At 38.4% G+C, this 12,985-nt stretch overlaps 1 pseudogene; it reads right to left on the bottom strand.

The window, feature by feature from the left end:
* LOC103203327 overlaps nt 1-11,537 on the bottom strand; it is a 31,594-nt pseudogene extending 20,057 nt beyond the window's left edge.
* Nucleotides 11,538-12,985: the final 1,448 nt, after the last annotated feature.

Here is a 12,985-nt window from a genome sequence, read left to right as displayed (position 1 = left end):
GGACTGCTAAAAGAACTAACAGATCTGTCCTGGAGGAAGTGCAGCCAGAATGCTCCTTGGAAGCAAGAATGGCCGGACTTCGTCTCACCTATTTTGGTCATGTTGTAAGAAGGAACCATTCCCTGGAGAAGGATGTCACTCTTGGTAGGGTGGAGGGTCAATGAACGAGGGGGAGGCCTTCAACGAGATGGATTGACACGGTGGCTGCAATGATAGGCTCAAGTATAGCAGGGATTGTGGGGCTGGTGCGGGATCGGGCAGTGTTTCGTTCTGCTGTGCATGGGGTTGCTATGAGTAAGAAACGACTCAATGGCACTTAACAACAACAACAACAACTAAAAGGACAATGAATTAAGATGTTGTTGTTGTTGTTATGTGCTGTCGAGTTGAACCCGACTCATAGCGACCCCTCCTTGGGTTTCCGAGGTGGTATTACTACGAAAGTAGATTGCTCAACCTACCTTCTGAGGAGTGGCTGGTGGGTTTGAATCACCAGCCTTCTGGTTAGGCACTAAGCTACCAGAGCTCCTGAATTAAGATGTTAGCAGTCATTAATATTCAACAAGGCTTAGTTTAGAAGTTAAAGGGTAAGGAGAGATAGAATGCGATCTTTGGGATGAGAAAGAGGAGAGAAGATGAATTTAAAGAAGCAGGCTTTAGGTGGCATGCTTGGACATAGAGGTTGTAACCTCAAACCTTATCATGGGACTTATTAACAATGGCAACTTCTGAGTCCAAATGACAGAGATTCTGATTTGGTAGTTGAGGGCTTAGAGATAGGAGTTTGCATTTTTACATGCTTACTACATGATTCCAAAGCATATGGTTCAGGCACCATACGTTGAGGACAGTGCTAGTATTAAGATCAGAACCAGTTGTCAAATCAGTTCCAACTTATGATGATCTTTTGTGTGTCAGAGTACAACTATGCTCCACAAAGTTTTCAATGACTGGTTTTTTGGAAGTAGATGCCAGGTCCTCCTTCCGAGGCACCCCTGAGTAAACTCGAACTGGCAACCTTTCATTTAGTAGCCAAGCGTGTTAAATTTTTTGCACCACATAAGGATTCCTAGTACTAATATTAAAACATTAAAAATAGCTTCCATTTACTAATTACTTGCTATGTAGTTCCAAGGCTTTTTGTGCTTGATATGTTTTAATCATCACCATGTATTTTTTCATTATCATTCTCTTTTTACAAATAAGAAAACAAAGACACAATGAGGTTGAATAATTTGCCCAAGGTCACTAGTTAGTAAATGTAAAAGCCACAAATGGAGTAGCAATAGATAGAATTAGAGGCTATCTGTGAACTGCTGTTATGACGTTTCTGATGCTGAACTCTAGGAGCTGTGTGGGTGATGTGCTAGAGCAAAGTATAAGTGGTTCAAGTGGAAACCTCATCAATACCCACCTTGGTTCAAGATGATGCTGGAGACTATGGTAACCATTAATTACATAAATGCCAAACATGAATCCACATGGAAAAGAAGACTGGAAAAGAAAATCAGTGTTCTACACAGAAATTTATATGGAGAAAAATGCTGACAGAGACTAAAGCTGTTCAGATAATGAGTCACTTCAAAAAGCTGTTCTTCTTAACTGAATTAACAAGAAAGTTTTTAAACAACTCAAGTCAGTCATGCGACTGATGTGATAATTTCCATCTAATTAATTGATTATTTGATTGACTAATCACATTTTCCTCTCACTTTTATTTTTGGTTTGTTTGTTTAGTTAGTCCTAACCTGAACGTCTTAAGAAAAAAAGTTGATAGAGTAGTTGACAAGAGTTCTGGTAGTGTAGTGCCTAAGGCACTTGACTGCTTACCAGAAGGCTGGCAGTTCAAACCCACCAGCCACTCCTTGGAAGGAAAGTTGGGCAATCTACTTCCGTAGTGATACAGCCTTTGAAACCCAAGGAGGGGTCACTATGAGTCGGGTCCAACTCGACAGCACATAACAACAACAACAATAAGAGCAGTTGACATATCTTACTTAGCTATATGTTCACAAAATATAGTACAGAAAGAAATAAAGAAGGTTAAGAATAATAATCAGTATAAAAATTATATATATATAGAATATATATATTCTATATATAGAATAATTCCAGTAGAAATTCAAAAAGAAAATATTACTAATATAAACTATCAATCAAAGTGTCAAAATTTTGGGTGATATATGGTTATTAATTGTAGGACTTTCAAACTTTTGAATCATCTCACAAGTTACTAAGTGCCATTGATTTTCCCTCAAGATATCATTTATTTTTGTGTTTCTGTTCCATTTTTATCAGCACAATTATTTTCACCAAAATCTCATTAGCTGCAACATTCCCCCAGCTGATCTTACATGTTAGTCCTGATGCTCTGAGGCAGATGCCATAATGAAGTTGAAAATGGAAGAAATTTATTAAGGGACATATCTGTGAAAGAAAATGAGGAGGAATTCCAGGGAAACTTAAGAGTTGTCAAGGGACGATGTAAGTCTGATCCCAAATAAAGGAAAGGAGGCAGAGAAGGAAGGAAAAAGTTTAGGTGGTAGCTTCTGAGGTAGTAGTGTAGTTCTAGGGAGGGCTTCAAACCAGTTTGAAATGGTTCAGTTATGGCTGGTGGAAACAAAGACAGTGTACACATTGTATAGCAACCACATCTCTTACTTAGTGGACATTTTGGCCTGAGTAGGAAACAAGCAGTGATATTCCACTCAAAGATGTCAACTGACATACATTCAAAGAAGTGCAGTTGTCCACCATCTTTTAGCAGGACACCACAGCCTATTTCCTACTTGAGTCAAAATCTGCCATGTAAGAGATTTAGTTGCTGTGCAATGTAGATGCTGCCTTGTTTCCATTGGCCATGATTACACCATTTTGAACTGGTTTAAAGCCCTGGTTCTATGTAAAATTTGACAAGTCTCCTGGGAAATCTTTGAACCAAGTTGCATATCAGAAAAGTCATCTTTCATGAATAGATTTGTCTCACTATATCTCCTATGCTCAGTCATTCACTGGGAGCAACTGGGGAAACATGGTCTTGGTGCAAACATGATAATAGATTTCAAAGCACAGCAGTTGGAACCATGTGTCAATTATTCCCCCTGTAGGTGAAGATCTGAGAGATGTGGCTGCACACATTACTAGCTATTCTACCCACTGCTACAAACAATGTGCCACCATATATTATGAATCATTTATTGTCTTGAAGGGCATTGTAATGGGTTTGGTTTTTATTCTGAATGAGGCCGAACACTACTGGAAGATTTTACCAGAAGAGGAGAAAAGCATTGTTGATATTTTTATAAGGTCACCCTAGTTCCCTGTGGATAATGGACTATAGGAGAGCAAGGGTGAAAATTGGGAGTTCATAAGTAGGTTTATTTCAGTAATTGAAGAAAGGAATAATGATGGCTTGTACTAGAAAGGCAATGGAGTGGTAAGAAGTAGTTGGATTCTGGATACATTTTGTGAGTTGAAAGAAAAATAGAGAAGTCATGAATAACTCTAAGGTTTTTACCTCAAACAAGTGAAAGATAAATGATGACAAGGATGAATGAAGCAGGTTTTGGCGTGGGAAGTGGGGTTGTCACATATATTGTAGCTATTAATATGACTGCAAATATTCCTCCATTTGAGAGACAAGGTCCAATTCCCCTCCTTTTGAATTTAGGTTAGTCTTGGTGACTTGCCTGACCAATTAATTGTAGTAGAAATGATACTGTGGGACTTTTGAGGCTGGATCAGAAGAAGCTTTGCAATTTCTGCTCAGTCTGGGAAAACTGAGATGCCAAATAAGAAGTCTGCCTACCCTAAGACCAATATACGAGAGGCTACAAGTAGATGACTTGGTCAACATTTTAGCTGAATGAGATATGCAGGGCTGGCTTCATGAGCTTATACCTGTGCAGTTACTCAATACTGCACTGCTGCCTTGAAATTCTTAGTGATTTTGGAACAAAGGGATCTAAAATTTTATTTTGCATAAATCCCAACAAATTATGTGAAGGAAGTCATCTTGGGCCTTCCAGACCAATCTATCCAAAGGTTAACTACTATCGAGTATCTCCAGTTGATGTCACAGGGAGGGAAAAAATCACTTAGCTGATCCTATATTCTTGACACAGCATGACATGTAATACAATAGTTGTTGTTTTAAGCCACTAAATTTTGTGTAGGTTTTCTTTTCTTTTTTTATGCAGCAATAGGTGAAAAAAAATGTTATATTTATGTAGCCTCTTTGTCAACTAAGTGGAGATACCAAGTAGACACTTTTATAGGTTGGAAATAAACATTTGAGAGGCATTTGCATGTAGACCTCATAACAGCCATAGTACTGAAGAGGGTGACCTAGAGAGAATGTGCAAATACAGGAGAGATCCATACATAGTGACAGATTTCAGAGCATAACAATTGAGACTATGGGTCAATTATGCTCCTTATATGTGAAGATCTTCGATGGTGAGGGTCTAACAAAGAAAAATGAGAGCAGCCAGTAAGATTGAAGAAGGACCAAAGGAAAATGGAGTCCAGGAGATGAAGGGAAGAAAACATGTTAAGGAGGAGCCAATGGTCAATGTTGTCAAATGCTGTTGATCAAAGGAAGTTGAGGGTTGAGAATTGTCTATAGGATTTGGCAATATGAGATCATTGTTGTTATTGTTGTTAGTTGCTGTTGAGTTGATTCTGACTCATGGCCACCCCATAAGTGCAGAGTAGAACTGCTCCACAGAATTTTCAAGGCTATGACTTTTCAGAAGCAGATCATCAGGCTTTTCTTCTGAGTTACCTCTTGGTGGGTTTGAGCCACCAAAATTCAGCTAATACTTGAACACTCACTTAATCATTTGCACAAACAGGGTCATTGACATTGATAAGAGCAATTTCATGGAGTGATAGGGAAGAAGGCCTCAGTGGAATTAGTTCAAAGGTGAATGGGGGAACAGAAAATAGAGATAGCAAGCATAGAAAACTCTTCCAGTGAGTTTTGCAATAAAGGGAAACAGTAACTGAGGAGAGATATAGGGTCAAGAGTGTTTGGTTTTGCTTTTTATTTAATAGAGTGCAGAAGGAATCAATAGACTAGAGAAGCTTGATGGTGATTCAGAAGCCAATCAACAACAAAGAATTATTCAGCAAAGTGATTTCAGATTGCAGTAAATGCTGTGGAGAAACCAATGTTGTTGTTACATGCCGTCAAGTTGCCTCTGACTCATAGTGACCCTATGTATAACAGAATGAAACACTGCCTGGTCCTGTGTCAGCCTCATGATCTTTGCTATACCTGGCCCATTGTTGCAGCCACTGTGTCAATCCACCTCATTGAAGGCCTTCCCCTTTTTCATTGACCCTCCTATTTACCAAGCATGATATCCTTCTCCAGGGAATGGTTCTTTCTGACAACATGACCAAAGTAGGTCAGACAAAGTCTGGCTATTCTTGCTTCCAAGGAGCATTCTGGCTGGATTTCTTCCAGGACAGATTTGTTAGTTCTTTTAGCAGTCCATGGTACTCTCAGTATTCTTCACCAACACCACAACTCAAAAGCATCAACTTTCTTCAGTCTTCCTTATTTATTGTCCAGCTCTCACATGCATATGAGGCGATTGAAGATACCATGGCTTGAGTTAGGCACATCTCAGTTTTCAAAGAGATATCTTTGCTCTTCAGCACTTTAAAGAGGTCTTTTGCAGCACCTTTGCCCAATACATACATCATCTGGTGTCTTGACTGCTGTTTCAGTGGTCTTGATTGTAGAAGCAAGTAATATGAAGTTTTTGACAACTTCAGTCTTTTCTCTGTTTATTGTGATGTTGTTTCTTGGTCTAATAGTGAGGATTTTTTTTTTCTTTATATTGAGGTATAATTCATACGGCAGACTACAGTCTATAATCTTCATCAGTAAGTACTTCAAGTCATCCTCAATTTCAGCAAGCAAAGTTGTGTCGTCTGTATATCACAGGTTGTTAATGAGTCATCCTCTAATATTGATGCCACATTCTTCTTTATATTGTCCACTTTCTCAGATTATTTGCTCAGCATATAGATTGAATAAGTTTAGTGAAAGGATACAACCTTGATGCACTCCCTTCTTAATTTTAAACCATGCAGTATCCTTTTGTTCTGTTCAAACAATAGCCTCCTGGTCTATGCAAAGGTTCCTCATGAGCACAATTATGTGTTCTGGAATTCCCATTGTTCTCAATGTTATCAATAATTTGTTATGATCCACACAATTGAAAGCTTTTGCATAGTCAATAAAACACAAGTAAACATCTTTCTGTTATCTTTGCTTTGAGCCAGGATTCATCTGACATCAACAATGTTATCCCTTGTTCCATGTCCTCTTCTGAATCCAGCTTGCATTTCTGGAAGTTCTCTCTCAATATATTGATGCAACTATTGTTGATTTGGGAGCTCTGGTAGCATAGTGGCTAAAGCACTTGACTGCTAACCAGAAGGCTGGCGGTTCAAACCCACCAGCCACTCCTCGGAAGGAAGGTTGGGCAATCCTACTTCCGTAGTGATACTGCCTCGGAAACCCAAGGAGGGGTTGCTATGAGTCGGGGCCAACTCGACGGCACATAACAACAACAACAACAATTGTTGAATTATCTTCAGTAAGATTTTACATGCGTGTGATATTAATGGTATTGATCTGTAATTTTCACAATCCATGGAATTACCTTTCTTTGGAATGGGTACAAATATGGATCTGGAGACCCCAATAGGTTGATAGAACAGAAAGAAATTTGGGAGTCTTAGCAGTCACTCCTCAGAAGGAAGGTTGGGCAATCTACTTCTGTGGTGATATTGCCTTGGAAACCCAAGGAGGGGTTGCTATGAGTCGGATCCAACTCCACTGCAGTGCATTGCATTTTTTTTTGTTGTACTTTAGACAAGGTGGTCATTGAAGGTCTCTTTCAGGAGATTTTTGAGTTGAGATCTGAAGATTGAAAAAGAATCAGTAAAGAGAAGAAAGAAGGGAGAAGGGAGAGGAAACAGAAGTACACATAAACTGAGCTTGGAATATATGGATACAGGGAAGGAGGCCAGTATGGCTAAGGAAAAGTGATCAAGGACAGAATGAGATAAAGGAAGTTGAGAAATAAGCAGATTACAGATCTTGTCAGTATTTGTAGATCATGATAAGTTTACATCTTGTTTTATGTGCAAAAGGAAGTTCCTGGAGGGTTTTAAATAATAAGGATGATATTTTAATATTATCAGTAATAGTATTGCTAATATCAGTTTATCATCTTGAATTTTTAAAGTGATTTATGGATTATAAGTGCTAGATCTCATAAATGGGAGCTCACAGATCTAGGCACTGAGCACAGTGTAAGTGCAGAGTATGACTCAAACCTAATTCTGTTGTTGGTAGTAGCTGTTGAGCCGATTCTGATTCATGGCTATCCCATGTGTTACAGAGTAGAATTGTATTCCATAGGATTTTCTTGCCTGCAATCTGTATGGAAGCAGATCATCAGGACTTTTCTTTCACAGGGCTGTTGGGTGTGTTTGAACAGCCAGCCTTTGTGTTATCAGTTGAATGCAAACCATATTCGAAATCCAGGGAATTTTCCACCACATTGTCATCTGCTATTCTCACCCCTTGTTCACACTGCCCTCACTCCAATCTGTATCCATCACTATGTGTGAACAGAAACTCTACTACAATCCCATTGGTCTTTTCTTTGATCCTTAAGCACACCAGAACTGGCTCCAAGTAGTATGGAAGAAAGATGAGGCAGTTTTCTTGCATAAAGGTTTATAGCCTTGGAAAACCAATGGGGGGTTGCTATGAGTTGGAATCAACTTAATGGCAGTGATTTAGATTGGTTTGAGTTGATATTTAACTCTTCCTCACCCCCAGCCAAGTCAGGTCAAATGATGTTCTTCCTGCTCTCCAGTTTCTCTATTCCTCCTCACCCTGAACTTGTGTAGTTTTTGTTGTCCTTCATTTTGGTGATTATAATGATTTCTCTGAGGCCAAGTACCTTGTCATGTATTTCATTTGAATAATTTGATTTATACCTATTCACATAATAGGTAATCTTGGATAAATGAAGTAATGTACTTTAAAGGCCAAAATTGATTTCCAGCTATAGAATTTCTCCCCTGTGTTTCTGAGAGGGTCAATGCAAAAATCGGTAGAGACTATTTCAGAATTCCTGGAGAAAGTAGCTCTGTAAGTATTGGAAGACAGTGAATATGTCAGAAACAATGCTTTGGAAGACATTTGAGAACAGTTACTTTTAAGGAAATAGAAAGTTTTAAAATTTGATATATTGTTACTGAAACCAGAAACTTGCCTACAATCTATAATGAGAGATATTGTTTTGAATGACAAATCTATTCATTAATAAATGAAATATTTCAAGCAGAATGCATTAAAAATTACCTCAAATTTAGAGACTAGGTCACTAGAGAGAGATGCAGATGTATTTAATTAAACTCAATGAGATTTATGATTGAAACATATTAATTGTATTTTTCAATTCTATAACATAATTCTTCACTTGAATCTATTTAATTTTCAGGTTAATATGCAAGACATTTTAATCATCAGTTTTTGGAATAATTCAATGAGCAAAAGGATCATTTTAATTGTTTAAAACTGAGAAAGGATTTCCAAATCAAAGACCGTATTTTAATCAATGTATAGTTAAGGAAGACCTGCTTTTTCATTATTTAGTTTTCTGTTTGGAATTAGTTGCAGGTGACTTTATTTTGAAATCTGAAAAACATTTCTAATTGACTATACAATAAAATGTTAAGGTAAATATCAACATCAGGTCTTTGCATAGGTGTAGGGCTGATCGATAATAAAATTGAGATGTAAGTGGTTCAGAGACAACATGGAATTTATCTATACCACTGAGGTCAGAGAGCCAGGGACTAAAAATGTTCCATTGACTCAAGAGGCAACAGCCCATTAAGATGCCGCTGAAGAGGAGAACTGAGAAGTCCAGGTCTCCACCTTCTCCACCATAGAACTGAGCCTAGGTAACACAGATTTCCCTAATCTTTCATTTCTTTTCAATCAGCTTCAGTCTCATCAAAATAATATTATTGTCCATGACCCTATTCATTGCAGATCAGTTTAGACTGTTGAAGATTCAGTGGAATATTTGACTGTTGTTGCTGTTATGTGCAGTGGGGTCGGACCCAACCCATGTTGACTCCTCCTTAGATTTCCGAGGTGGTATCACTACAGAAGTAGATTGCCCAACCTTCCTTCTGAGAAATGGCTGGTGGGTTTGAACTATCAGCCTTCTTGTTAGCAGTGCCTTAGGCATTATGCTACCAGAGTTCCTCATAATTGACTAGAAGTGACAAATCACCCAGTTTACATTCAGAGATTATTGATAATTTGTTCTAATGTGGCACCATAAAATTAGCACAAGATCTGTATGCAGTGTAAGTTTTATCACCTATGTGGGAATAAATGGTTCCTTTTGAGCTTAGAGGCCTGATAGCAAGAGGCAAAAGAGAGAACCACCAAAAAACTGAAATATAACAGAATCCTTTACATGTTAAGATGGCAGAATAACTCACAGCTCCAACCTTTACTGTACACAGACTACAGAACTAGGAACTCCTTTTATAGTAAATGTGAACAAATTGTTGATCATATTTTTTTTGCACCATTAAATCTTGGTATAATATAAAATATAATCTGTCAGGAAATCTACAAGTGATTCAACAGCAAGTTGAGACTTGGGAACAAAAACAATTGCATAGCACTCACCTGTGTCAGCTTCGCTATAATTATGTAGATAAAATTATGAGTAATTTTTTTTTTTTTCATTCAGTAACCATTTATTCAATTCAATTCAATAGGTGATAAAGGAGAACCTGCTACATACAAAATTCTGGGTTAGGTATCACACAGAGATACAGATAAGTAATACATTGTTCTTGTTCTCCAGGACTTTACAGTCTGGTGGGAGAGATGAACAAGTACACAACTAAATATAATACAAATCTGGTTGTGACAAGTGCTATATGGTATGGAAGCATAAAGGAAAGTACAATTAATTTGGCCTGAAGGATTCAAGACAGCTTCACAGAAGTGAAAGGTGAGTAGAGGAAATACAGGGCTTTCTACATAGAGGAGCCACACAATGGCAAGAATTTAAGTGTGACTGGAACATCCAAACCCAAAATGCAATTACCATCAAGTTGATTCCAAATCATAGTGATCCTATAGGACAGAGTAGAACTGCCCTATGGAGTTTTCAAGGCTGTAATCTTTATGGAAGCAGACTGCCATATCTTTCCCTTATGGAGTGCTTGTGGCTTTGAACCACTGATGTTTTGGTTAGCAGCCAAGTGCTTTAACCACTGTGCCACCAGGGCTTCTTGGCTAGAACATTGAAGTGTATATATATGTATGTTGTTGTTGTTGTTAGGGGCCATCGAGTCGGCCCTGACTCATAGTGACCCCTCCTTGGGTTTCTGAGGTGGTATCACATGACATCCTTCTCCAGGGAATGGTCCCTTCTGAGAACATGACCAAAGTATGTGAGATGAAGTCTGGCTATTCTCACCTCCAAGGAGCATTCTGGCTGTATTTCTTCCAGGACAGATCTGATAGTTCTTTTAGCAGTTCATGATACTTTCAGCATTCTTTGCCAAAACCACAGCTCAAAAGCATCAATGCTCCTTCTAGTACTTCCCATATCACTTCTTTGTTCTGTAATTGTAGGTTGCCATTACTTGTGTCTTTGGCTTTCCTTAGCATTTCTTTAGCTTTTTCTTTAAACAATTCTTCTCTCTTTGACAAAGTCTACCCATTTTATTTCTCCATGATTTGAGAAAAGAACATGCAAATCTTCTCTACACATCTGAGCTGCTCATCTTTTCTTCTTAGAGATTTCATTTCAGCATCTTCTTCTAACTTCTTTCTTTTTGCTCCTGTTTAGCTGCTAATTTAGCTTCCACTTTGTTTTGCTATTTTTCTTCATTCTCTTTTGCAAGTAATCTTTCTTGAAAAGTATTAACAGGTCAGTGTTTTTGTACTTCTGGCCAGGAGTCTCTACAAATTCTTAGCAGATTCAATGCTATCACACAACGAATATTGATCCCTTAAATGCTTTGTGCAATGTTTTTCTCATTTGAATATTTAGCACTTGACCTTTGTCTTCTAACCATTGTTTTATATCATCAAGGGTGGCATCTGTTGGGAACACTTTAATATAAACATGTATGTTTTTACGTCATTTTTGTACTCATCAGCCACTTCAGGGAGGTGTTTGCTTGGAGATCTTCTGATTTTAGTTTTATCTTCACTTATTTCCATGAGTTCTGTCTTTGATATACTCAGTGTTTCTACAGTTACCTTAAAGTCTGCTGTTAGATGGTTTAACTTGCTGAATTGTATTATTCTCTCCTAAAATACCCAAACTTCATCCAGTTTAATCTTTAAAAATCTGTCCCATGACAAATTAAAATCACAATAATACCCAATTTGATGACAGACTTTGGCCTCTGGTGCAGCCATTTTTTCAATAATCACCATTTTCTGTTGTCATGACTGTTTAAAAATTTTCCTTTATCGCTCTAGTCTTGCAGAGACTGCAACCTCCTTTACTTCCAAGTGCCACTGGCTGGCCTAATGCATTTCTGGAACAGAGTCCTTGCCTTTGAGGCAGCCCCAATTCATGCATGGGGATCTGACTATTGTGTTCCATAGGGTTTTCATTGGTTGATTTTCAGAAGTATATCACCAACTGTTTCTTTCTAGTCTGTCTTAGGCTGGCAGCTCTGCTAACAGCATTGCAGCAACATGCATGCTTCCGCTGACAAAACTGGTGGTTGTGGATGAAATGCATTGGCCAGGAATCAAATCCAGGTCTCCTGCGAGGAAGGTGAGACTTTTAGCCCTGAACCATTGTCTTCAGAGTTCTTGAAAGGGAGCAGTAAGAGATGAAACTATGTGGGCAATGGGCAGGATGAGGAAGTTCTAGGAGCTAAGGAGGTTAATCTGAAGGTCAGTGGAACCTTGATGGAGACATTGACCCAGGGTATTGACAGGGAGAAAGGAAATGGGGCAGTGCCTTTGTGAGACTTCTGATTTTGTCTTGATCATGTTCTTTTTCTATGCTTAAAATTACCTCCTGGAGATTTTCTGCTCATGCTTCAAAACCCGGCTGTAATATACACCTTGTGATGAAGCCTTTCTCCACCATCTCAGGTGGTATACATCTCTCTGTCCTCGATGCCTCTGCAACATTTGGACCACATTGCACTGAGAGTTTTTATAGACTGCAATCTATAGGAGCAGCAGATTTGGAGGAGGGTTTATGGTGGTTTTAGGTGGAGGTGGGCAGCAAGCAACTGGAATCTCCATCTGTGGTTCAGAAAGAACATAGGGTTTAAGGTAAAGATTTGCAAAGAATTTGCATAGAAATGGTATTTTAATCCATGGAATTAGATAAAATTTAGGAAAAAAAATAATGGCTCAGCTATTACATGTTGAGTTTCAGAAAAACAATATAGTTGCCATTGAGTCACTATGCCAACTCATGATGACCCCAGGTTTTTCAGAGTAGAACTGCTCCATAGGGTTTTCAGTAGTTGTGATCTTTTAGAAGTAGCTCACCAGGCCTTCTTCCAAGATGAGTCTGAATGTACTCAAACTGCCAAACTTTTGCTTAGTAGTTAAGTGTTTAACCATTTGGTCCACACAGTGATTCCTTGAGTTTCAGAAGTCTATGAAATATTCATGTTTTATTTTTTTAATTTAATACTAACTTTAATAGATTTACAATCTAGAAATGAATGACAAAAATAAATTATGCCATTCGGTAGTAAATTGAATGTTTTTATTAGTTGTTGTTGTTGTTATGTGCCGTCAAGTCGGACCCGACTCATAGTGACCCCTCCTTGGGTTTCCTAGGCAGTATCACTACGGAAGTAGATTGCCCAATCTTCCTTCCGAGGAGTGGCTGGTGGGTTTGAACCACCAGCCTTCTGGTTA

The sequence above is a fragment of the Orycteropus afer genome, unplaced genomic scaffold (genome assembly GCF_000298275.1).
Source record: "Orycteropus afer afer isolate SDZICR_OR568_19922 unplaced genomic scaffold, OryAfe1.0 scaffold00212, whole genome shotgun sequence".
Taxonomy (NCBI): domain Eukaryota; kingdom Metazoa; phylum Chordata; class Mammalia; order Tubulidentata; family Orycteropodidae; genus Orycteropus; species Orycteropus afer.
The sequence above is the reverse complement of the archived record's forward strand: the minus strand, read 5'-3'. Positions and strand labels throughout refer to the sequence as shown.